At 45.1% G+C, this 24,862-nt stretch overlaps 1 protein-coding gene and 1 non-coding gene across 2 annotated transcripts in view; both read left to right on the top strand.

The window, feature by feature from the left end:
- LOC124714428 (fringe glycosyltransferase) overlaps positions 1-24,862 on the top strand; it is a 636,964-nt gene that overhangs the window by 471,396 nt on the left and 140,706 nt on the right. The gene's annotated exons all lie outside the window — the stretch shown is intronic.
- Trnat-ugu lies at positions 2,082-2,156 on the top strand. Its single transcript has one exon. It is a non-coding gene; the product is annotated as a tRNA-Thr (tRNA).

The following is a 24,862-nucleotide window of genomic DNA, read 5'->3' as shown; positions in this document are numbered from 1 at the left end:
GCGCAGTGGCCCCATTCTACACAAGGACGGTACGCTCACTGATAGTATATGCATAGTCTGACTAGCAGTAATTCCTCGCAAGGTGACACTGGTAAGGCCTGGACGGGTTTATATCGATAGTAGGTCATAATGTTCTGGTTAATAAGTGTACAACCGGCTCACAGCCGGTCGCAGGTTTCAAGTCCTTTATTACGTTGCCGGCTGTGAGACGGGCCGAGCAGCTATAGTTGCTTCTTGGTGTTTCTTCTTCTGTGGTAATAGATGGCAAAACATGTTCAATACCATTGGAAAGCCGAGAAATCGATCTATTTAGTGGTATACAACACGCTCGATTTCTTTGGATATTTTGCTAGTTATAAGCAATCATTTTCAGGTTTTGTTAGGTATATCCTCCTCCCAGACCCATCAAGAAAACATCATCCAGAAATCATGTAGTGTGCAAAGTAAGGAAGAGGAAAAGTGGTACACGATATGAGAAATATATAGTGGCGTTGCACATGGCTGTAGATTTTCTGGTATGACACACCACCAAAAACTTATAAAATAGTATTATATCTTCACTCTTCAACACTTCAATAAATAGCAAGGATAGATTTATAAAGAATTTCTATCAAAAAAAGTATATATTTTTGACAAAAATGTGTAAGTTATAATATGCTGATTTAAATAGCAAATGTAGGGTCGATTATGAGGAAAAATATTAGTAAGTCAATGGGTTAATAAACTTTTGAAGAGCGTCTCCACCCCTCTCGGGAAAAACTCCCGGCAAAATTCTGAGAGCAAATGTTCGCGATAGACCGGATCGCTAACGTACCTCTTGGGAAACGATGGAAAGGACTAGATAACAGAAAGTAGCATGAACGGAAATGTTGGGCCGGTGTACCTGCCGCGTGCGGACGCCGGCAGAAAAACGCCTCGTGGGAGCGGCCCCAGTAAAGTATCCGGCTCATTAGCGTGGCCCGAGATGGCCGGCATAGTCCCGATCTGGAGCGCCTCGTTACGGCCACAATTCGGCATTTTAATGACGGCCGCCCGACTGACAAAAGTCCTAGCTCTCTGATGTGCGGCATTCCGGCCGCAGCCGTTACGCTTTGGGGGCACTCCATGCGACCAATTAAATGCGTCCTTGGAATTCTACATTTTATTGAAATGTACTGAAGAATGGAGTTTCGTGGGGAATGTGTGGCATCCCGCTACTCAGTGGAAGGCTGTTTGAGAACGAAACTAATCAAAAGGAAAAAATAACTTTCGTCCTTTTATTTTCATCGTATATTCGAAATTCTTACTTTAGAAACAAAAGTATTACGTTTATCTTGAATTAAGACCTTCTAAATGAGAGGCGATTACGTTAATGTAAGTTGAGCAGTTAACAACCTTCACCCAGAATTTACGAGAGGTCGTAGTCTACACTGTGTGTCTTGATAATTTCATTTGGGATATTGCAAACCAAATAGTGAAAGAAATTTTGATATTGCGGCCTGGTTTAAGCCAGTGACTCTAAAGTGGTGCTGGTGAGGTAAAAGATTAAGCACCCATCCCTAGTTAAATATTGAGGGCAACTTGAAGTTCTCGGGGATCTGCTTCAGTGTTTTAAATCTGGAATCGCTGTCACAAATGGTAGGATCAGTAGTCCCCCCCCTCAACCGCACTCCACCCCCCGTTTCGAATATCGAATTCACAGTGAACTGGTCTAAAACTAAAAGTTCTTCGTCCCCTTGGAGTTCATCAGGAGACGAGATGAAATAATGAAGTCGAATACGGTGGGTTCAAATGGTTCAAATGCCTCTGAGCACTATGGGACTCAACTGCTGAGGTCATTAGTCCCCTAGCACTTAGAACTAGTTAAACCTAACTAACCTAAGGACATCACAAACATCCATGCCCGAGGCAGGATTCGAACCTGCGACCGTAGCGGTCTTGCGGTTCCAGACTGCAGCGCCTTTAACTGCACGGCCACTTCGAATACGGTGGGCAAACATCTATTAGGCGCACAACGAATGTAGTGGTGTGGACATGTTGGGAATGTGGGTCTCACAAGGAGTATGCAGGGGATAAGTCCCTGCAGGCGCACTATCCTCTGTGCCCTCGGTGGCTCAGATGGATAGAGCGTCTGCCATGTAAGCAGGAGATCCCAGGTTCGAGTCCCGGTCGGGGCACGCATTTTCAACGTGTCCTCAATGATGTATATCAACGCCTGTTTGCAGCTAGGGTGCCGATTTAATTATCAATTCGAATACGTTGATGGTAGCGATGGTCGCCAATTTGTGAAAAACATTTATTTCTTCAGACTAATACGCTTTCGAACAGTACCTATCCACGCCTAATGCTTGTAATTACAGTGAGTTTTTCGTGGAACATAGATGCTTCTCTTCTGTACATACGTAAATATTCCAATAGTCTTCATATCCAAAAGCATGCAGGATACGCTGGAAATAGCGACATACCACTAGATTTAAAAAATTTATTTCACACACTGTTGAGAATTTCGAGGCATACGTTTAGTTGGGCCAAAGAAAGAATTAGGACCTTGTTATAACGCGTCATTTCCCTGGTCTCGGACAGAACGTACGAATCTGTTTCTTGCTTTAAGCTGTATGCCCTTGAAATACGTAAACTTTTACAAAAAGCGATTTGTCATTTCTGCTTCTGTTACACTGCCTGTTAAGACATTTACGTATATATTTCCTCAATCCTAAGATATAGTGGCTGAAACTAATGCAGTTTACTTAGTGTTTTCAGTGCAGTGTGCAGGTGGAGAGAGGATGGTATCTTATTTCTATTGTTATTCATTCTATTTCTAAACTACCCAAGAAATTGTGTTAATTTATTTATGCGTCACTTTTAAGTAGAAACTGCAACTTTCGAAAATTTGTACGCTCTTCATCTTCAGGAGATGACTGACTTCCTGGACTGATGTGTGCCTCTTCATGTGGTGGCTGTGTGGCTTACCTAAAGGTGGAGCGACGAGTGATGGAAGGCCTCAGCTGGTTTCGCATTCGCAAATTGTCAGGAACTACGGAGTGTAAATGACCAGAATGATAACTGACCCTAATACCACCACTCCTATTTGTTTTGCTGACAAAGATGGAGAAAAATCTTCGGAATCTTCGGAATCTTGGGTTTCCCCAACCCATAGCTTGGTCACAGAGAGAGGGGAGGTCCTATTCACGAACAGTGCTACGACGAACTTACCAGATCGCACATAGGAAACGTGCTCTTGGTCTCACACACACAGATCTTTTGCTATTCGTTCAATTTTCTTGATATCGCAGTAGCTACGATTTCAGAGCCTTGCTGACAGTGGGCAGAGTACAGTGAGACAGAAATGGTCAATCGCAGCGGCAGAACCGACAGCTTCCTGCTCCGCGACTTCCGCCACGTCGCCTTGCTAGCTTGTACCTAACTAAGCCCCATCGTGGACGCGGCTGCCACTACAGTTAGGGCTGGGTTCGCGTGCCGGCTGCGCTTCCTGTTTCACTGGTCCGTCCAGACGCCTGCATATATATATATCTCTCTCTCTCTCTCTCTCTCTCTGTCTGTCTGTCTGTCTGTCTGTCTGTCTGTGTGTGTGTGTGTGTGGGGGGGGGGGGGGGGGCGCTTGCGCAGACTTTCTTGATCCAAATGTGAAGGGGTAATCGACTGTGTTCACACGCCCGCACTCCGCTTGATGTCTCTCAGCCGAATGTCATGACGCAGTGATATCGACGCTGTACCCTTACTATAGAAGAGTGATACTCAATTAGCTATCCGGCCATACCTTTGGTCGCATAAATGACATGAACATGCATTTTGGAATGGTTTCTTCGTAGAGGCTATTCATCACAGTTTCTTTCGCTTCTCTTTCCAACGTAATCATAGATACGTGTTAAATAATCCAATTTAATCATAAGATATATGGATTGTAGTGTCAAAGCTAGTGCGCTTTTGCATGAACGTGAATCGTCTTGTCGCTCGAGAGGCAGCCGAAATACTGCGAGAACATAATGGCTAGACTTATTTAACTAATTTACAGTCGTTCAACCGAAAGTTAGTGTAAAGCCAGGTAGAGGGAAAACAATACTTTCGTTTCATTCTTTGTTACTACACAGCACAGGACTCACCCTCATGGAAGTTAAGATTCAAGCAAACCTGTCATTGATCTGGATGTTATGTCAAACTCACGTTAGATGACATGGCGTTCCCTTCCTTCGATCCAATATCCTGTGCGGCCTACCAGTCCCACGAGGACCTAACGTTCGTAGTGGAATCAAGTGTGTGCTAGCCGGCGTGTATCCTTTCGGCGTAGGGCTGCGAGAGTTGAAAGCCACGTCAACTGGCACCGGGCAAATATAGGAAACGAAATCTTTCGTTTTTTAGTCCAACGCCTAAGCAGCGACCAGATCGCAGTAGTTCCTTATGTGATGTAACTGGATCAAACTCAGATAGTTACCACCTACATCCAGTCTAGAACGAAACTGTGACAAATAGAATCTAGGTCAAAAATAAAGGCCCAATAGAGACGTTCAACATTTATTAATGATGAAGACAAATATAAAATCTATATACTTATCTGCATTAGGTGATACGTGTGGCAGAAATAATTTCATCGAATGTTTATGTAGTCCCTACCTCGCTTATGTCAAAGCAACAGATTCGTGTTGCAAGTAAGTTCATAGGCATATTTTGAAAAATATCCAGCAGCCACATTTTCATAACTGCTAGAGTTCTCATGTCTACTCAAGTACTCCAAATTGACCCAGGCTTGAAGATAGGTAACATTGCCGTCGGTACCATAATGAAGCGATAACTCTTAGTTTAGTCCGCTTATGTTACGTATTGAGCTTCAAAGTATTTAACTCTTAGGTGAAATGAAATGATCGCATGGTGTTACTGGCCGGAAGATCCCGTTTACGATTCTTCGGATCATCTGGAATTTTTTATTATTCTTTTTTTTTAAGCATATGCGGCAAGGTTTTAATTCCAACTTCTGCTCTTGATTATTTTAGTGGGTTGTGTGCTCCAAATTCAGCATTCGAATACGGGTGAAAGTGTAGCAACGTGAATGAGTTTGCATTTACATACTTTAAGAGGTAACTTCCGCGAATATTAACGTCGTAAATGCTTTCCTTGTAGTGTGATTGCGGCATTAGGTGAACAGCATGCGCTCATAGTCTGTGGCTTAACATTTTCGCCTCCTTTCTGTGAAGTTCGATATGACGGAATAAAAGCATTCCGAAAAAGTGTAATTTACAGGGAAGCAGCATAACACACCAAGAAAATTTTGCCGTGCTAACTTTTGAAGAAGATGAATATTCGCATGGAGGTGCCAACTTAGTACCTCTTTTCGTTGCGTATTTCTCCTTATACCGCCGTTTTCGGGGCTTCGGGGATAACTGTATTAGGAACTCTTGTTTGGTAGTTACGACGTAATCGCTCAAGCGGCCCATTCTCAAAAACGTGCAGCTAAACGGCCGTTTTGCACAAGAGGAGCCAGTTTGTAACGGCGCGGCAACCTTAAACAAATGGCGCTGCCTCCAGCATATGCCGTGCCTTTATCGGCGGAAAAAGTGCAGCATCGTAAATATGACAAGTTACAAAACGGCGCACGAATTCCTCCGAAAAAAGGTACTTCCTTTTTATTCTTTTTTTACTTTGTACGGAAAACAAATTAGTGTCTGTGATTTTGGTTGGCGCGTACGGTCGTAAATTGCGCTTAATTTCGGCTTAATCGGCCGCCACGAGGGGCAGCGATGCGCGCCGCGGGGGAGCTGCCGTAAATCACGTGCCGTGTGTGTGTGTGTGTGTGTGTGTGTGTGTGTGTGTGTGTGTGTGTGTGTGTGTGTGTGTGTGTTTGGGGGGGGTGAGGGAGGAGGGGGGCAAACGCACTCCCTGTCAGGGGCGCCACAGGGGGCCGGGACGGGCCGGGGCCGGGCAGAGCCGTGTCCAGGAGTAACCCAGAGAGTGCCTACCTTCCTCAGGCTTCCGCGGCGTGAGGCCGTGGTCGATATACGCATTGGCCTCTAACAGTCTGAAAAGCTTGTAAGGGTGTTGCAGGGTAGGCTGTGCTGAGAAATAACTCTTACGGAAAAACTTCCATACGCTGCGCGGTTTCTTGGTTAATTTCCATTGAAGTCAGCCAGTCCCACTGTTGCGAGGGGTTGGGGGGCGGCAACTCTAGCAGCCCAGTAGAGACGGTGTCGCCAAACGTCTTCATTTGCTTTCCTAAAACCGAGTAAGAGAGTGATACAGAAATTGGACATTGGACGGTAATGAGGATCGAACCCGAGCCAAACGCTGAGCAGTCTCATGCGCCATGTCTACGAAAACAACTGAGACAACTGACACCGCTTGAATCCGTGCGCGCGACGGACTGATTGGCTCTCTTCAATGCTAATTAACGCGCAGAAAGAGCAATGTATGGACTTCTTTTTTTCGTAACAGTCATTTCGCAGTAAAACCAATTCTTCAGAACTCTTACAAGCTTCTCAGGCTGTTTCTGATCATCCCGTATACAACTATTCAGTGACATTTCGTCCTCGTCTACAGCTAATCTCTTCGAAGATGCAGCTACAACTGACGTCTCCGTAGATGTCTCCCGCAGATGAGGACGAAACGTCGGTGAACAGCAGTATATATCGACCACGGCCTCTCGGCCCAGAAGATTTAACCGTGGGAGAATACACAGTGTGTCCCAGTTCGGTTAGGACTGCTTGTGTGAAGCTCCAAACTGCAATGGTATCTCATACCAACTTGCGTGTTACGACCCTTCGCTTTTCAACAACAGCGTGTTGATCGCTGCAGCACACATTCTGGCTGCGAATGTGATCATACTTGTGTGACACTCGTCGTATAGAGGCGGTGGAGCACTGACGCAACATCAAGTTTTGTGTTTGTGGTCGAGAATTCGTCGAATTCGAACCTAACCTAACCTACAGGAAGATCGCTTCTTCCCGCCGACGTCCCAGCGCCCAAAGCGAAGATCGTTCACGAGTTTTTAGCCAGCCAATGGACCACGGTCCTTGGATCAGCCGCCAGATTTGGCCTCAGCCAACTTCTGGTCCCAGCCAACTTCTGGTTGTGTTCCAGATTAAAGATGGCAATGAGAGGACAACGTTAAGACGCAGTTAACGACGTCAATGAAAGTTGTACTGCAGTACTAAATGCAACTCTATCAAAGGGCTACCCTGACTATTACTAAACACTTTCATAATGATTTCAGCTGTGTTTTGACTCAGGAGAAGCCTGTTTTGAATAAATACGATGATTTTGTGAACATAATCCGTGACTTTTATTTTTTTTTATAGCCACAGTCCTATCGGAACTGGGACACACTGTGTGCGTTGTATAGGATACGAATTCTTTTGTGACGGAGTCCTTAGACAAAAAGTTCTGTGTTATCTGGCACATTAAATTCAGATAAAATCGCAAGTTTTCGATGGCTGCCCTCATCATCATCATATCACACCCCGCTGTAGAGGGAGTTTTTCTACGACGGCCCCTGACGAAGATGGAGATAAAGTGTGGCAGTGCTGTAACTGTTGAGGCTCCCACTTTTATACCATACACGGGCAAGATGGGTTCTCAACGGGCAAGGGGGGTACCACCTTGTGAACGTGGGAGCACGTGCATGGGGTACTCTCTACGGACAGTTGTCGATCGATGTTTCGATCATCATCTTTCTATATGAATCTTGAGAAATCAGTGGTGACGTAGTACGGCCTAATAAATAAAGACAAGGTTATGTCTGAACATGAGAGAACTCTCGCTTACTCTTCCAAATATTCGGATTGTGTGATTATGGAGGCAGTGGAAATTACATTAGGGGTAATCTCAGTATGGGCATCGGCTATGCAGTTAGAAATGCGGGGAAGCGTGTGTTTGAGAAAGAAAAGGCACATAGGGATGATTCACTAAGTTTGCCGCCTGATATGACTGATGGCGCAAAAAGCTGGCGCAATCGTAAACTTCCGAAGCAGAGGGCACGCACATCTCCGTGATATTGTAACGACATATAGTTGATCAGATGCCTTTCTATGGGCATAAAAGTGGGAGCCTCGCCAGTTCACAACTGCCATACTTTGCCTCTATCTTCGTCAAGGGCTGTCGTAGAAAAACTATGAAATTTCCCTCTGCAGCGGGTTATGAGCTGATTTTAAACTTCTTGGCAGAGTAAAACTGTGCTCCGGTTCCGGACTTGAAGGTGGGAGGTACTTGTTGAAGTGAAGTTCTAAAGACTGGTCGTTGAAGTAAAGTTCTGAGGACGGGTCGTGAGTCGTGCTTGGATAGCTCAGTCGGTAGAACACTTCCCCGCCAAAGGCAAAGATTCCAGGTTCGAGTCCCGGTCCGGCACGAAGTTTTAATGTGCCGAGAAGTTTCTAACCTAGAACTTTTTATACTACAATGTATTATTTTCATAATAGCTAGTCATTAACATACCTAAACACACAGCAATTAATTAAAAGTCGCTTACATAGAAACACTCTATAGTATTTCATGTGAATAGTTGGATACCAAACGAATTTCGGCATACAAGGGAGTAAGATAAGTTTTTGGTGCAGTCTTCACATTTTTAATATTTTCGAATACACGGAAAATACATCAGTGGCAAGACGCAATCGATATCTTCACTGCATGATAACGATGGTAATAATACTGATGACAGAGCCACTAAAGCAGAGTTACTGAACATGATTTTCCGAAATTCCTTCTCCAAAGAAGATGAAGTAAATATTCCAAAATTCGAATCAAGAGCATGAGTAACTTAGAAGTAGATATCCACGGTGTACCGAAGCAGTTTAAAGCACGTAATAAAGGCAGGATCTCAGTTCCAGATTGTATACCAATTACGTTCCTTTCAGAGTATGCTGATATAACAGCTCCTAACTTACCAGTTGTAGGGTGCGTACTGTAAGACCTTCGGTACACACACCATCAGGTTATTTGACTTGTCGCTCTAACGAAGTAGGCGAGTGTCAGCAATATGTCTTGTGGTCTTATCGTGGCGTGTTTATCTTCTGCCGTTAGGTCAGACGATAGAAATGCCACTTGCACGCTTAGAGTAGCAGATTGATGGTGAACAACTTTAAACAGAACTTGATTAATTTTCACACACATTTATTAAAATAAAGCAATCATAAACATTACTTAACTTGATTCTGGAAGCTATTTACAATTGACAGTCTGAAATTCCTTTGGTCTTGGTACGTTAATCTTATTCTCACATATCTCTGATACTTGACAAAGTGTATATACATTTCTCTTCATGGTTATGTACAGGAATATTATACTCTTATTAGGCGCAAACTGAAACTTGACTATAGACTGGTACAGACTAATGCAGACTGGTACAGACTAATGCAGACTGGTACAGACTAATGCAGACTGGTACAGACTAATGCAGACTGGTACAGACTAATGCAGACTGGTACAGACTAATGCAGACTGGTACAGACTAATGCAGACTGGTACAGACTAATGCAGACTGGTACAGACTAATGCAGACTGGTACAGACTAATGCAGACTGGTACAGACTAATGCAGACTGGTACAGACTAATGCAGACTGGTACAGACTAATGCAGACTGGTACAGACTAATGCAGACTGGTACAGACTAATGCAGACTGACTAATCGGAGGTCTGTACACTCGTTATAATACCTCGAGCGTTCAGGTATTACTGCGCGAGTGTGATCCGCGAGGAGAAAAAGTTCTACGTTAGCAGCGATCTCATTGGCTGCGTTACATATTAATACGCGGATCGGCGGAAGCAAAATTTGGTCCGTCTTTAAGACCGCGCCATCTCGTAGTGCGGAGACGGACGAGCGCTGCGCCTGCGCTGTTGTGCTTAGCTGGGCGCGCTCTAGTGTGAAAGTTGTGTACGCGCTGACTACGCGGAACTGTGTACACAACACCAACCATTTACAGCAGCTCGCTCGTCGAAAGAATACGTACCAAAAGACTGAAAAGTTGTACAGGTCACACAAATACCGATGGTTGGTTGGTTGGTTGATTGATTGGGGGATTAGGGAAGGATGGTGAAGGCAGTCGGACGTGCTCTTTCACAGGAACCATCCCAGTATTTACCTGAAGCGATTTAGGGAAATCACGGAAAACCTAAATCATCAATCCCGAAGAAATGAAACAGGAGTAATGCACTGAATTACAGATCCACATCACTGACGGCGGTTTGCAGTAGGGTTTTAAAACATACTCGTATTCTGTGTTCAAGCTTTATGAACTACCTCGAAGAAAAAGATTTATTGACAAATAGCCAACACGGATTCAGAAAATATCGTTCGCCTCGAACGCTTGTTACGCTCCCAATCTAGCAATGTTGTTGGTAAAGTGCCGGACTACAAATACAAAGAGCTCGGGTTCGAACAGCGAACTTTCCTAGGATTTTTATCACCCATTTATCACCTCTGGCAGTGTTTATGTGAAAAACACCGAGAGTTCTTGATAAAGTGTTTTGTTCATATAACTGGGCTTGATAAAACATTTCAGATGTCGGATTATGGAAATGACATGCCATCAGCAGTAAGACCACGCCTAGTAAAGCACTGTGGTGGTTAAACTGACCCTCGGATTGATGGCAATTTTACCTCATAGTTTCCCAAAATCACTTAAAATGTATGACCTAGTGAGATGGCGCAGCGGCAAAGAGACTGTACTCGAATTCGGATACAGTTCAAATCGTCGCACATGTCGATCAAGATTTAGGTTTTCTGTAGTTTCCCAAAATCGCTGTATGCGAATGACGAGATAGCTCCTTTTGATTTCAATCCCCAACTGTGCATGTCTTCCGTCTCTAATGACATTGTCGCTTGTGGGACTTCAATCTCCAATCGTTCCTTCCGCTTTCAGATGGTATGATGGCTTCTTTATCAGTAGCTTTGTCAAGTTGCACTAGGTTTCGTAGTTCAGTTCACATCGTAGGACGCTGCATCACTTCGAGAAGAGTATCTCTGATAGTTATGCCATTTATTTTGTTTTTTGAAATCCTGAACGTTGTAACCTCCCTTTTGTGTTTATAGGAAAAAGGGTTCACTCAACTCGACAAATGTAAAGTAGATGCGGTACATCATGTACGAAGTCGATTATTGTGTGAACTATGTGCCTAGACCAACCTGTACGTTGTTTCCTTTCTATGTAGGGAACTCGTGTTTCCCCATATCTTAGCTCACATATCTCTCTCTCTGTCTGTCTGTCTGTCTCTCTCTCTCTCTCTCTCTCTCTCTCTCTCTCTCTCTCTCTCTCTCTCTCTCTCTGTGTCTGTCTCTCTTCCCCCCCGTCTTGTCTGTCTGTCTGTCAGTCTGTCCGTCCGTCCGTTTTCCCCATCCAATTCTCTGTCCAGCTCGTTTCTCCGCCTCTCTCCACTCAACCCTGCTCATCCGCACATGTAACACCTGCGAAACATACCGATAATATCTGCACAACATGATTGTTGTGCAGGGCAGCCCACATTTCAAGTGTTCAAAAACCCTCTTTCGTCCGTATTTCCGCTCCTGTGGGAGTGTCCTGATTCTCAGTCTGTCCCCGATTTTCCGAAATCGCATAAGCTGGATACCAGGATGGTATCTTTTAAACGTCACGCCCTGTTTCCTTCCTCATCCTTCCCCAGTCCGGTTTGTGCTCCGTCACGAATTTGTCGCCGATGAGACGTTAAACACTCGTGTACCTACCTTCCTTCCACCCACCCTTCCACTTTCACACAAGACAGGAACATGCCAAGTTGGCTGGCTGGGGCACACAGGTGCAAATTCAATTCTAATCTACGTTAACTATAAACGTGAAAAGAAAAGATGTAGAAATGTGTACGCAATTAAATATTGGAAGGAAGTAATTTTGTATGTAGAACACAGTAGAAAGCAACAGATATCTGTGGGTAGAGTGCTGTTCAAATGAAACAACGTGATGAACTATAAACTGTCATCGAATGCGTTAATAAACTATATTTAATTGGAAGACGTTCATTTCAAGAAAACCATTAATTATAATCCTACAACTGGATGTAGAGCTATGAATGGCCACCACCACCACCACCACCACCACCACCTCCTCCTCCTCCTCCTCCTCCTCCTGAACACCTGGACCGTTTTAAACCAGATTTGGTACACACATTGCTTGTTGTGAGAATCAGGACACTCCCACAAGAGCGGAAATACGGACAAAAGAGGGTTTTTGAACAATTGAAATGTGGGCAGCACCTCTATGTCCCAGCCAGCCAACTTGGCCTGTTCCTGTCTTGTGTGAAAGTGGAAGGATGGATGGAAGGAAGGAAGGAAGGAAGGTAGGTACATGAGGGTTTAACGTCTCATCGGCGACAAATTCGTGGCGGAGCACAAATTGGACTGGAGAAGGATGAGGAAGGAAACAGGGCGTGACGTTTCAAAGATACCATCCTGGTATCCAACTTAAGCGATTTCGGAAAATCGGGGACAGACTGAATCTCAGTGGCTCGGCGAGAATCTTAACTCGTCGTCGTCGTCGTCGTCGTCGTGAATAAGAGTCCCCTGCGTCACCCACTGTGGTGAAAGTGGAAACGCCCCCGTATCTCGAGATGTGATACACTGATTTCCAGCGTGCGCTGGGCTGCGGTCAGAACGATAGTGAGCAGGTAGCCCACAGAAGCGCCGGCCCTGGAGTGGGCGGCTGCCGAGAGCCGCGGGTATCCGCGTGGCAATTAAAAACGCCGCCTGGCGGGAAACAAAAAGACCCAGGGGGCCGGCCCTCCAATAAAATGCTAATCCTCGGCTCTGGCCGCCGTGTCTTTTTGTGGCTGTGCTCTGAATTACTGCCCGCGTCGTTTCCAGCTAAGGCGATCGCCTGTCCGGCCCGCCGCCGCCACCGCCACCGCCGTGGGGGAGGGGCTGTTCTGTATTTGTTATTTCCCTGCCCCTTATAGAGATATTTATCTCGAATTTAATTGCTGTCACGAAAGAGGAAGGATCGCTCCTTCCGCGAGCTGATGCGGAGAAGTGCGGGGGGTGCCGTGCTTTCCGGACGGCGCCACGTTTCACACAGCTTCGCCCTTAATAAGGACCGCAGCAACTGCACTGTCCAGTGTTCTGCATATTGTTCCAGACACTTTGCTGTACTTTCGTATGCGTGTAGCCTTTGTCTGTCTTCTGGGCTAACGATACATTCCAGATTTGCTGTGGAGACGAGTCTTTCATCGGTTCTGTGAATAGTTATTAGATTCTTTTACTGATGTCAGCGCAAGGATAATTCAACAGAGGTAGTCTAACGTTAAGAACTAGAATAAATTTTTGTGCCTGCACTGCGACACAGAACTGGACACACAGAACTGGACACACATAACGACATGACAGGTGGAAGGCAGACGACATGTCAAAGACTCGCAGGTAGAACAGGGGTAGGTAGACGGGTAAGGAACTGGTGTAGCAAATGGCTTTAATAGCCCCTTTCTGGACTTCAAGTGCGTCCGCACAGTGACTCTGTTCTCTTAAGCAAGTGCTAAAGACAAGGAACAAAACTACTTGAATTAAAATTAGTAAAACGCATTTCCATTAAAACGCCAACAAGTGACATTAGTATTACAGCACTCACCCATGTCATGTCACATACATTGGTTTTCTGTTTAGGATATTGGGAATAAGTGTCCATAAACAAGACACGGTTTAAAGTAAAGCATTGTCCGCAAAGGAAACGCTGACAAAAACGCCTTGTTATCTGGAAACTTCTGATTCATGCTCGAGCGTAAAGAAATTGTAAAGAAATCATATGACAGTGCGCAATTCCAACGCCGCTTTGACGTAAAGCGCTTTGTTTTCTGTCAGGTGCACGTAATCGTTAATGGTAACTTAATTCGAAAGCATACATTCATTCCCAAAACATTGCCTGCATCTCTAATAGTTGACTGTAACATAATTCCAACGGAACATTCTGAAGACTTGGTCCTGCACCAGGTCGAACAGCAAATATCATTTGTTATTAAACTTCCTGGCAGATTAAAACTGTGTGCCGGACCGAGACTCGAACTCGTTACCTTTGCCTTTCGCGGGCAAGTGCTCTGTCACCGCTATATCCTTTCTTTCAGGACTGGTAGTTCTGCAAGGTTCGCAGGAGAGCTTCTGTAAAGTTTGGAAGGTAGGAGGCGAGGTACTGGCAGAAGTAAAACTGTGAGGACGGGGCGTGCGTCGTGCTTGGGTAGCTCAGTTGATAGAGCACTTGCCCGCGAAAGGCAAAGGTCCCCTGTTCGAGTCTCGGTCCGGCACGCAGTTTTAATCTGCCAGGAAGTTTCATATCAGCGCACATTCCGCTGCAGATTGAAAATCTCATTCTGGAATCAGTTGTTATATTTACCTAGTGTATGAACAAGTCTTTCGAACGTTCCTTCGGAAATATGTTAAAGTAAACTATTAAAGATCAGGCGGTAGTTTGAAAATGGATTATTTGCAACTGTGGCAGGAAGCTAAATAAATAGTAAGTTTCCGTGATTGTTCCACAAACTGCAAACTACGTAAAAGAGCTTTGTAGTGGCAAACAAGTAAGATTGATTTTCTTATATTTTTTCGTATTAAAATAAAGGTATTTATAAAACTTATATTTAGATATTAAAATACATTAATTTTTAAAAAGTATAAAAATAACATTTGAAGACATGCGCCGAAAAACGAGCTAAGCATCAAATGAAATAGCTTAGAGATAAGTGTTGTCATCTGTTGCTGAGAACGGGAACTATCAAAATTGACATGGTTCTCACCCCTAAATATCACTTAGGGGTGAGACCAATGTCAATTTTGATAGTTCCCGTCCCCAGCAACAAAAGGCAACACGTATCTCTAAGCTTTTACATTTGAGGCTTAGATCGTTTCTCCGCGCATGTCTTCAGTTAAATCCGTTGCAAAATTATGTGATACTGGGGGTTGTTTGGAAATGTTATAGATCATATTTCGTACACATCTAGCCCCTCAACGAAGACAACAACGAAAGCGTACATTTGAAATTTGTTTCATCAGTGCCGAGAGTTACGAATTCAAATTATTTTATTTAAAATTTTACTGAGCGCCATTTTTCACTTGAATTTCAAATTTTTTTGATTAACAACCTGTCGCCTCTCATTTTTAAGGTATTTTAATGAAACGGACTCCGATAACCTGCTGAACTCCTTAAGAAACATGTGAGCACCTTATGATAGGTATTAATCCCAAGTAAGTAGTTAAAACAGAAAAATGACATATAGGCGAATCCACTCACATTTTAGGGCATATTTTGTTGGAAGATAAGTCGTAGGCAAATGTACCTGTACCTTATGTGATACATCATTTAGATTCATTACATTTCATTTAAGCGGCAATGTTTAGTGACATTTGCTTTGTACATAAGCTGTCACGGGGAGCAGTGAACAAAAAACTGAGCCATGCAGCACTACATTGCTGTTTCCCCCTCCCCTCCCCTCCCCTCCCTATCCTACCCCTCGACCCTCACTTTACCCACTGTCAGATACAGAGTTTTCGCCATTAAGACGAATGAATGAAAGTTACCCATTCAGTCCAAAAAGTTTCTAAGCCGAATTATTAAAAAATGGTGAAATGTCAAGATCGTGATTTTAATGTTTAAGTGTTCTTCATAGATCCCTTCCGCCCGTCACACACATCAGTGCAACGCACAGAAGGTCCATAAAACAACGTGAAACTGTCAGGAAAGTCATTTGGGATAGTGTTCAACTCACGCATCACATTGGCTTGAATGCCGATCATGTCATCAAAGCATTGGTTCTTCATGTGTATTTTTACACTTCACCGATTTGTGGTAGTTTGATATTGATATAATACACATTCTCGTCAGCTGCGATGATTTTTTTGCAGATTAGAATTGTCCACGTTTTTAATTTCAATGAAGTCGTGGCAGGCGTCCAGGCAGCTTCGTTTTTGTTCGGGAGTCAAGGAGCGCGGGGCAGACTTCGCACACACTTCTCTCTTCAAAATGTTCTGGAAATTGTCAGACGGACGTGGTTTACAGATGTTGTTCCATTGCGATTTGTGACGCAACGACGTTGACAAACTACTGTCGCATGTCGACTGTTCAACGCTGACTGGTCGAACTCACGTCTGTTGTTCACAGCTGTTAGCTCAAGCTTGCGCCGTAATAACTGCACTGATGTTCGTAGACGCCAGGAATGAAGTGAGTCTCGGAACATTTTGGACGAGCTGTGTATACTGTAAGATGTTAAACCCCTTTTTCAAGACCGCTGTTTTGTCACGTGGCCCTTGTGATCAATAGCTAAAGTCGAGTAGCTACTTTCGAACAGTTGCAGTTCACTGGTGTAGTGAAGATAGCGTTTGACAGTGCCAAAGAAACAGTTGCACCTGCCTAATATCCTGTAGTGCCGCAACACCACGTGGCATGGACTCGACTAATGTCTGAAGTAGTGATGGAGGGAATGACACAATTAATCCTGCAGGGCCGTCAGTAAAGCAGTAACAGTACAAGAGGATGGAGGTCTCTTGTGAACAGCACGTTGCAAGACATCCCAGATATGCTCAATAATGTTCATGTCTGGCAAGTTTGGTGGCCAGCGGAAGTGTTTAAACTCACAAGTGTGTTCCTGAAGCCGCTCTGTGGCAATTCTGGACATATGGGGTTTCGCATTGCCCTGCTGGAATTACCCAAGTCCGTTGGAATGCAGAATGGATTTGAATGGACTTGAATGGATGCATTTGATCAGACAGAACGTGTCACCTGTCACAGTCGTATCTAGATGTATCAGGGCTCACGTATCACTCCAACTGCACACGCCCCACACTATTACAGAGCCTCCACCAGCTTGAACAGACCTCTGTTGAGACATAGTGTCCATGGATTCATGAGGTTGTCTTCATCGTACTCGTACATCTGCTCGAAAGAATTTGAAACGAGACCCGTCCGACCAGGCAACATGTTTTCAGTCAACAGTCCAATGTCGGTGTTGACGGGCCCAGACGAGGCATAAAGCTTTGTGTCGTGCAGTCATCAATGGTAAACGAGTGTGCCTTCGTCTCCGAAAGCCCATATCGATGATGTTTCGTCGAATGGTTCGCATTATGAGTTTTGTTGATGCGCGACATTGAAATCTGCAGCGGTTTGCGGAACGATTTTCTTCATCGTCTTGAGTCGCTTTCTTGCAGGATCTTTATCCGGCCTCAGCGATGTCGGAGACGTGATGTTTTACCTGATTCCTCATATTCACGGTACACACTTGAAATGGCCGTATGGGAAAATCTCCACTTCATCGTTGCCTCGGCGAAGTGTGTCCCATCTCTTGTACGCCGATTATAACACCACGTTCAAATTCATTTAAGTTCGATAACCTTCCATTCTAGCAGCAGTAACCGATCTAACAACTGCGCCAGACACTTGTCTTATATAGGCGTTGCTGACCACGCCGTATTCTGCCTGTTTACGTATCTCTGTACTTAAATAGGCATGCCTATACAAGTTTCTTTGGCGCTTCAGTGTGTAACGGAAATAACCAGAATTCCTGTTGCAGTTTTGCGAACAAAAAAATGGTTCAAGTGGCTCTGAGCACTATGGGACTTAACAGCTGAGGTCATCAGTACCCCTAGAACTTAGAACTACTTAAACCCAACTAACCAAAGGACATCACACACATCCATGCCCGAGGCAGGATTCGAACCTGCGACCGTAGCGGTCGCGCGGTTCCAGACTGTAGCGCCTAGAACAGCTCGACCACCCTGGCCGCCTTTTGCGAACAAGTAAACCGTTGCTGAAAAGAAGGCACAGCCAGCGCCCGGCGTTACAATACAGAGACAGAAAAAATAATTATGTGGAACTTTGGCCCACCGTTAATAATTCGGCCGTAGCTATCGGACGGCCCCGGCGAACTGGGTGTCACGGCAGCTGTGATGAAACGAATGGATGGTGCGCAGTCGAGAGCAGTTCCTGGTACAATTTATCAGCGCAGGAGCATTATTTTTACGTAAAGGGCTGACAACCGTATTAATGGTTATTAATGAGCAGCGAAGAGTCGGGCCTAAGTCGGGGCGCTTTTATTTTGGTTGGCCGTGCTTACGTAACGGGCGGGCAGAGAGGCGGCTATTAGGTGGTGAGCGGGGCTGTGCTAGGCGCCTGGACGCGCCGTCGGCTACCGGACGCGCTGTCCGCTCCTGACAGCCCGTGGGCGGCCGGCAGCTGGGTGCGGCACCGCCTCGGCAGCTCTGCTGCTGTCTGCGTGTCAGCCGCTCTGTTTCACAAACACGGCTGCACTTGCTGAACTCCTCTGAGTAGTAGGCGAATATGGAATGGGGATAAGGAATAAAAGAGGAAGCCGACTGGTGGAGTTTTGCACAGAGCATAACTTAATTATAGCTAACAGTTGGTTCAAGAATCATGAGAGAAGGTTGTACACGTGGAAGAGGCCTGGAGACAGTGGACGGTTTCAGATAGATTATATAATGGTGGTAGTGATGTTGTGGTCTTCAGTCCTGAGAATAGTTTGATGCAGCTCTCCATGCCACTCGATCCTGTGCAAGCTGCTTCATCTCCCAGTACCTACTGCAACCCACATTCTTCTGAATCTGTTTAGTGTATTCATCTCGTGGTCTCCCTCTACGATTTTTATCCTCCACGCTGCCCTCCAATACTAAGTTGGTGACCCCTTGATGTCTCAGAACATCTCCTACCAACCGATCCCTTCTTCTGGTCAAGTTGTGCCAGAAACTCCTCTTCTCCCCAATTCTATTCAATACCTCCTCATTAGTTACGTGATCTACGCATCTAATCTTCAGCATTCTTCTGTAGCACCACATTTCGAAAGCTTCTATTATCTTCTTGTCCAAACTATTTATCGTCCACGTTTCACTTCCATACATGGCTACACTCCAAACAAATACTTTCAGAAACGCCTTCCTGACACTTATATCTATACTCGATGTTAACAAATTTCTCTTCTTCAAAAGCGCTTTCCTTGCTATTGCCAGTCTACATTTTATATCCTCTTTACTTCGACCATCATCACTTATTTTGGTCCCCAAATAGCAAAACTCCTTTACTACTATAAGTGTCTCATTTCCTAATCTAATTCCCGCAGCATCACCCGATTTAATTCGACTACATTCCATCATCCTCGTTTTGCTTTTGTTCATGTTCATCTTATACCCTCCTGTCAAGACACTGTCCATTCCGTTCAACTACTCTTCCAAGTCCTCTGCTGTCTCTGACAGAATTACAATGTCATCGCCGAACCTTAAAGTTTTTATTTCTTCTCCATGGATTTTAATATCTACTCCGAATTTTTCTTTTGTTTCCTGCACTGCTGGCTGAATATACAGATTGAATAACATCGGGGAGAGGCTACAACCCTGTCTCACTCCCTTCCCAACCACTGCTTCCCTTTCATGTCCCTCGACTCTTATGACTGCCATCCGCTTTCTGTAGAAATTGTAAATAGCCTTTCGCTCCCTGAATTTTACCCCCGTCACCTTCAGAATTTGAAAGAGAGTATTCCAGTCAACATTGTCAAAAGCTCTAAGATAAGTCGTAGGGTCAGTATTTCCTCGTGTGTTCCAATATTTCTACGGAATCCAATGGTAAGACAGAGATTTAGGAACTAAGTTTTAAACTGTAAGACATTTCCAGGGGTAACTGAGGACTCTGACCACAATCTGTTGGTTATGAACTGTAGATCAAAACTGAAGAAACTGCAAAAAGGTGGAAATTTAAGGAGGTGGGACCTGGATAAACTGGAAGAACCAGAGGTTTCGGAGAATATCAGAGAGAGCATTAGGGAACGGTTGACAAGAAAGAGGGAAAGACATACAGTAGAAGAAGAATGGGTAGCTTTGGGAGATGAAATAGTGAAGACAGCAGACGATCTAGCAGGTAAAAAGTCGAGGCCTAGTAGAAATCCTTGGGTAACAGAAGATATATTGAATTTAATTGATAAAAGGAGAAAATATAAAAATGCAGTAAATGAAGCTGGCAAAAAGGAATACAAACGTCTCAACAATGAGATCGACAGGAAGTGCAAACTGGCTAAGCAGGGATGGCTAAAGGACAAATGTAAGGATGTAGAGGCATCACTAGGGGTAAGATAGATACTGCCTACAGGAAAATTAATTACAGCGTTGGAGAAAAGAGAACTACTTGTATGAATATCAAGAGCTCGGATGGAAATCCAGTTCTAAGCAAAGAAGGGAAACCAGAAAGGTGGAAGGAGTATATAGAGGGTCTGTACAAGGGCGATGTACTTGAGAGCAATATTATGGAAAGGGCAGAGGACGTAGATGAAGATGAAATGGAAGATAAGACACACGGGAATGAAAATTAACCACTTTCAAGAGACATGCAGCGTGTGACACCGCCTTGATAGTTCTGAGGGGAGACACCAGATACACCGTATCCAGTTCAAGTCGTTCTTGATGGCTAGATACCGTCGAGCTACGGGAATGCGGGCATGTTGCGAACTTCACCCCGCTGTTGCGAACAGTCCCAGACATTTTCTGTCGGATGATGGGCTCAATGGTCCGGTCAGTCGAGGTGCAACAGTGCAGCTGAGCGTTCATCAAACCAGGAACGTATCTGCTGGTGCTGGTTCAGATTTTACGTTTCCTGTTGGTTTATATTTTACAAATATTATGGTTACTTTTTGTAAATGAATGCAATGTCGTGTGGCCAGGGCCTCCCGTCGGGTAGACCTGTCGCCTGGTGCAAGTCTTTTGAGTTGACGCCACTTCGGCGATTTGCGTGTCGATGAGGATGACATGACGATGATGAAGACAACACAATACCCAGTCCCTGAGCGGAGAAAGTCTCCAACCCAGTCGTGAATCGAACCCGGGTCCCTTTGCAAGGCATTCAGTCGCGCTGACCACTCAGCCACCGAGGCGGACTTTCTGTAAATGAGAGATCATTACATATGCATCTCCTCACATAAGAAACGACACATTTAGATCCCGTTTTCTTATTGCAGTACGAAAACTGTGCTAGCCGTTGTGGCCGAGCGGTTCTACGCGCTTCAGTCCGGAACCTCGCACTGGACTCGCATTCGGGAGGACGACGGTTCAATCCCGCGTCCGGCCATCCTGATTTAGGTTTTCCGTGATTTCCCTAAATCGCTCCAGGCAAATGCCGGGATGGTTCCTTTGAAAGGGCACGGGCGACATCCTTCCCTAATCCGATGAGACCGATGACCTCGCTGTGTGGTCTCCTTCCCCAAACCCGGAACCGCGCTGCTGCTACGGTCGCAGTTTCGAATCCTGCCTCGCGAATGGAGGTGTGTGCTCTCCTTAGGTTAGTTCGGTTTAAGTAGTTCTAAGTCTAGGCGACTGATGACATCAGATGTCAAGTCCCATAGTGCTTACAGCCATTTGAACCATTTGAACGAAAACTGTTACGAAGAAGCTTAAATTAATTCCAGTCGTCTGTGCAGAGTTAGATAGCAATCACTGCAATAAGAAGCTTTATTGGGCAGTATCCGAGAATTCTAATGGCGACTGGTAATAGGAATGAGTACAAAATTTTATCTTATCATCGGTTCTACTTTCTTTCTTGATTAAGGGTATTTGTGAATGCATCTATCCGGTGTGCAATAAATTATAGAAGAAAACCATACAATCACAAGGCAGTCACTCTCCGTAAATCAACTGAAGCTAATATCGGGATGGTCCCGCAAATGAAACCACGGCCGGATTAGAATATCAAACCAATCATAGGTACTACGCAGTCTGTAAGAACCTCGACATCTGCTCGCAGTTGAAGTATCTTTCCTTTCCAAAGATCTTACAATCATAGTCTACACACACACACACACACACACACACACACACACACACACTGTGTAGTACAGCCCGATCTAGTCTGAACGAAATATCTGGTAGAAAGTTAATTGTTCTGTGGCGGGCTGGGTTACAAGACTTGTAGCGGGAGTGCAAATCACTCGGATTAATTTTGAACTGAAATATGTTTTGGATAAAATTCCAACTGTAGGTGACTGCGTGTGTTAGTGTGTTTGGTCCTGCTCTGATGAAGTTAGGCGCAGAGATTGCTGTCGGATAGCGATAACTTGTGTTATACGTGCAAAATGCAGTACGCGGCAAGATGTGAAAATGCTGTACAAGCGAAGCGTAATCAAACTTCGTATTTAAGACAAATCAGACGGCACGTTCTAAAATAAATTATGTAATTAAACATACGGCAGTGCGCGGATCGCGCGGAATGATCCCAACATCAAATTTATGCTTGACAGCGGTAATAAATAGCTGAAATGTAGAACGCACTTATAAAAAGAATTAGTGACACAGGACGCGAATGTCTACTGAACATTTACTCATTGTATCTCAGAAAATATGGTTGTTATTATTAGCAACTAGCTTGACAGTACAAATATGGACGTCGTACTTCTAAGAAAACAGATGAGAGGAAGATCAGTCCAAAGGATTCGGAAAAGTCTCGTTTGTTCTATATGAAGGGCTTATTTCAATAGTGGTACAAGTCCATTTTTGTTCATTCTGAGATACAGAGTCGTAAAGTTAAAAGAGCGCTGAAAAATCTGCAGTTGAGAGCGCTCAAGTATATATACTTGAATATTTCTGGTATCTCAACTGCAGATTTTTCAGCGCTCTTTTAACTTTAGGACTCTGTATCTCAGAATGAACAAAAATGGACTTGTGCGACTACTGAAATAAGCCCTTCATATACGTTCAATAAGTAATGCAACACTTTTCTTTCTGAAAGGACGTTGGTTTCACTCAGGATTACTGTACACGATATTATGACACTTTTGTCTACAAAACCCAAATTTTCAGCATAATCTCCGTTCAGTTCGATGGCCTTACGTAGCCTTACTGGGTGGACCTGTATGCCCTAATGGTAGCATTGCACTAGTCGACATACGAGTAGTAACCAACGTCTTGCTGAATCATTAATTTCCTACTCGTCGACTTATTGCTACCCGCGGATTGCGTCCTTCATTGGGGCAAGTAAGTGGAACATCTATACGGTCTTCTGTTAGGCGACGAGGAAACCAACGGGCGCACGCCTTATGAGAACCCATGTGTTGGACGAGTGTGTCAGCACTACCAAGAGAGACGTCCAGTTGAGGTGTTTGATTGTGATCCGTCGATCACCTCAAATGAGTGTGTCCACACGTTCCAACATTGCAGGAGTCTCAGATGTGTCGCCACATTCGCGTACGGCCGGCCGGAACGCGCGAGATCGGACAGGTTTACGCGAACCTATTGGGATGATGACAGCCCCTCGTCCAACGACCGACCGTGCCCTTCTTCACCGTCAGGTCTCCGTAGGTATTCTGAAAGCATGTGTGAATAGCTGCGATGCTCTAGTTTTCCGCCAAAAGAAACTCGATGACAGCTCTCAGCTTGGAACGCACCTCCCTTACAGACACCGTATTGAAGGCTACATACAGCGCCGCCACTTACGGGAACTTAATGAAACTATAGAGGCTGAAGAGAGAATATTCCTCGGTGTCCCACAACAAGTTCAGCATTTTTTTTCAGCCGAAATTGCCGAAGGAAAAAAATGTTACATTAGTTATTGAACTGTCCTCGTAAAAGATGAACGAAAATGTGACATTGATATTTCTACATCGAGATCAGAGATAACTGAATCGATGAAAATTTACATAGTACACACACACACACACACACACACACACACACACACACACACACACACACCTGTGTTCTGCAGATTACCAGTGTATATTAAGTGATTTGACTGGCTTGGAGAGACACGTGAAGCGGATTTCCTGTGCCCTGTGGAGGGAGGATTGGCTTTTCCAGCCATCAGCTAACAGCCACACCATCTCTCGCACCGTATCTCGGCGTATCCACCTCGCGTTGTAATTAGGTGTAGTAAACAAGGATTTTTTTGCGCCGCCCTGCTCCGTATGTTCTGGCTCTGTGTGTAATTACGCGCCGGCGTAGCGCGCCCTTAGCCGGGTGCAGCACTTGGCAACAAGAACACCTCGCCACTAGGTAATCGCAGTTCCAGCGGCCTCGTTACGTATTACACACTTAATCTCCCGCTCCTCGCGTTTCATTTTTTCCCCGCCGCTCTGGTGGATCCGAAAGGATAATATTTCTGCTGTCCCTCGCCCGGCAGAGGGGCCTGTAATCTGTGTCGTGCGTGGAGCGGCCGGTGGCGGTTTGCGGGTTGCCGCTGCGCGCGGCGCCCGCGGTCTGCGGTTCGGCGAAAGAAAAAGGAGAACGGCGGCCGGCCGGTCGGCTGTAGGCGCTGCGGCCCGCCTGCGTCGGGCGCGCGGCCGCTCGCCTTCCAGGGCCTACGCGGCCCCCTCGCCGCAGCAATCAGCGAGCAAAGCGTCAATAAATCATAGGCGCTGTTAATTACGGCGCTTAGCCGACACCGCGGCGCGCGCCACGACTCGGGTAATGCGCGGCCTCTCGCAGCCGACCCCGGCCGCGATGGAAATGGCGCCGGGCAGATAAGCGGCACGGGTATTTGACCTCACACGGACTCTGCATTCATACGGGGGGCGTCGAAAAGTTCATGCCGGGATCCGTTTACAAATTACGTCTTCCTGTAGTCTTCCGTGGCGGCGCGACTGAATAAAATCGTCTCGTGGCTTGAAAGTCCAGATTATTTTATTCGGTGATGTATACGTTATGGCTGTGATAGTCAAACTGCCGCCCGAATGAAGTACTCTTGCCGCCCGGCGTTTTCAGTTTATTGTATACCGCAGTAATACACATCTAGCAACTAACAACATAGTTCGGAAACGTTAAGTAACGTTCTGGAGAGTTTTGTTTTCCTGCTCTGTAACAAACAAAAATACTTAGACAAACAGCAATATTTTAAGTTTTACTTCATTTCAATTGAAGCTTCTGGAGGAGGAGGAAGAGGAAGCGAAACTAGGAGCAGCAACAGGTAGAATTCTCATTTC

Source organism: Schistocerca piceifrons, chromosome 1 (assembly GCF_021461385.2).
Source record: "Schistocerca piceifrons isolate TAMUIC-IGC-003096 chromosome 1, iqSchPice1.1, whole genome shotgun sequence".
Lineage (NCBI taxonomy): Eukaryota > Metazoa > Arthropoda > Insecta > Orthoptera > Acrididae > Schistocerca > Schistocerca piceifrons.
This window is presented reverse-complemented; position numbering and strand designations above follow the sequence as displayed.